Source organism: Tenrec ecaudatus, chromosome 1, assembly GCF_050624435.1.
Source record: "Tenrec ecaudatus isolate mTenEca1 chromosome 1, mTenEca1.hap1, whole genome shotgun sequence".
Classification (NCBI taxonomy): domain Eukaryota; kingdom Metazoa; phylum Chordata; class Mammalia; order Afrosoricida; family Tenrecidae; genus Tenrec; species Tenrec ecaudatus.
This window is the reverse complement of record NC_134530.1, coordinates 307,516,597-307,519,330: the sequence shown is the minus strand read 5'-3', so window position 1 is coordinate 307,519,330 and position 2,734 is coordinate 307,516,597. Positions and strand designations below refer to the sequence as shown.

General features: G+C 40.9%; 1 pseudogene; it reads right to left on the bottom strand.

Annotated features, from left to right (window-relative positions):
• Positions 1-1,570: 1,570 nt before the first annotated feature.
• LOC142437552 (olfactory receptor 2G3-like) lies at positions 1,571-2,506 on the bottom strand (annotated as a pseudogene).
• Positions 2,507-2,734: the final 228 nt, after the last annotated feature.

Genomic DNA, 2,734 nt, shown 5'->3' with positions numbered 1-2,734 from the left:
ACAGTTGCTATAGAGTAGATTCTGACATATTGTGACCCGATGTATGCAGAGGAGACTTGTTCACCAGAGTTTTTCAAGGCTGTTGCCTTAGGAAGCAGATAGGACATTATTTCAAGGCATCTCTGCATGGGGTAGACTTATTACTAAGGGCACTCATGCTAAAATAAAAAATGCTACCTAGGTTGTTTCCAATCATAGGAAACCTACAGGACAGAGTCGAACGGCTCTGTACAGTTTCCCAGGCTGTATGTCTTTGGATAGCAGAATGTCATATATTTCTAAGATACAGTGGTGGGTTCAAAACATGCCTCTTTCATTGTGCATCTGAGCTCTTACCCACTGTATCTCCAGAGCTCTTAGATCATAGTTATAAACAAAAAATTCAGCAGATATATTAATATAACAGACATTTATTGGGTTCTATCTTCATGCCTTTTAACTATCTTGTACAATGCCCATAATAAAACATTGAGAGGGTCCTCATTTTAGACATGAAGAAACTGATTCTCAAATGAATTTTAAAAATATGCCTAGGATTATGTAGCTCCCAAACAGATTGAAATGGCATGTTGTATACTCTTAGATTCTCCATGTCAAGTATCACTCTTTACTACCACATGTCCTTCTGGAAAAACACCCTCAGCTTTGTTACCACCATTGCATGAAACTGTGCTGCATTTACTATAAGGAGCTCAGGACAACTTTATATTTGAGTAGAAAAAATACATTATATTGCTTTACAAATTATGAACGCACAATAAAGTTTAACTTATTTTCCCTGAATTACTTCCACTTAGAAATATGAGATAAGAGGGAATAACTAATCAGGTTAGAGGTTTTGTTAGATACAATTAAAGTAATGAGAATATAATAGATCAAAATAAGGTAAATAGTGCAAGTATAAATATGACAAATAAAATATACTAATTACTTTTATGAACATTTTAGATGCGTTTTCTTATAATATTACCATTTAAATCTATTAGTCAAGGTAAGAATAGAGTTCTTTCATCTTTTCTCATAAGATAACTTCAGGGAAAAAGAAGGACAAACAAAAGCGTGCTCAAGGTCAAACAAGGAAATTGTGGAGCTAAAAGGCACGATTTCAGTTGCATACCTCCACTTGAACTCTTTAACCCAAAGAAAGAGTTTCCTTGTTGTATATGGGCAGCTCTGAGGGAAATGTTCAGGAATTGTTAGAATATTGGTATGAGGGTTATAATTTAAAAGCATCCAGAAGCCTGGTAGTTATAATTCTTATGTAGACATGAAAAAGAAGGGATGTTGATGAAGAGAAAAGGAAGAAAGGACGAGAGGAAGGAACAAAGTATTAAACTAAGTAAGAAATAAGAAAAATGATATAAATGAAAGGGAAATAGAGGACTTGGAGAAATGTTGCTCAAGAGTGTCTGAAAGAATCCTGAAGTAGAGGGTTTGGAGGATGAGTGAAACGCAATAATACAGACAGCAGTAGTCACCGTTATTCCTTACAGGTACTTCAACTAAATAGTGCACACCGTTTTCAGGCTTTTTTATTGTTCCAAAGATTTACCACCATGGGTCCTATTTGTCATACACTGTGGTCTCTGTGACATAATCTTCTCAGTGCTCCTTTCACATCTTTATTTCTCAGTGTGTAGATGAGGGGATTGAGGGTCGGAGTCACGACTGTGTACAAGAGGGAAATGAACCTCCCACGAGTATGGGCATAAGAACTATTGGGCTGAATGTAGACAGCCGTGACGGTCGCATAAAACAGAGACACTACAATCAAGTGAGAGCCACACGTCCCCAGGGCTTTTTTCCATGCCTGGAATGACCCAATTCTGATGACCGCCCGGGCTATGTGTCCATAGGACAACAGTATCAGGGTTAAGGGCAAGAGCAGCAAGACCAGGGAAGCAACAAAGAGCTGGACCTCATTGGCTTGGATGTTGACACATGCAAGCTTAATCAGAGAGGGCACCTCACAGAAGAAATGATGGATCCACCGGTGGCCACAGCGAGGAAGCAAGAAGGTGACAGTGCCCTGGATGAGCGCATTTCCCATTCCACACAGCTATGCAACTCCTGCCAGAGCCTGGCACAGCTGAGGCTTCATCACAGCTGAGTAGTGCAGGGGCTTGCAAACAGCAGCATAGCGGTCAAAAGCCATCACAGTTAGCAGAACACACTCGGTGGAGCCCGAGGACAGGGACACATCGAGCTGGACAACACAGCCCGCCAGACTGATGCTCTTGTCTGGTCCTCTTAGGTTCCACAGCAGCTGGGGGACAATACTGGTGGTAAAGCAGATGTCAACTAGGGAGAGATGGGTGAGGAAATAATACATGGGCATTTTCAGATTGGGGTCTATGAAGGAGACCAAAATAATGAGTGTGTTTCCTATGAGTGTCAGGAGGTAGCACCACAAGACCACCACAAAGAGTGTCTTTTCCAGCTGGGGCTGCTCAGAGAAGCCCACCAGGATGAAGTCTCCATGGAAACTGCCATTAATCCTCCCCATTACTCTGCTCAGACAAAAAGAGGAAAATCTTGTCAGGACAGGAAGAGAGGAAAATGCATGGCCACTTGTCACACTACGAGCCTTCAAAGTAACTGAACTGCAGGCCTTCAGAGACATCACAGGGAAACATGGAACACATTTTGATACGTTTTCATAAGGTAAAATAAATCATATTAAGAAAACTGTGCTGAGAGGCATGTGAAGTCTTATTGTGAGTGGAAAGCATTT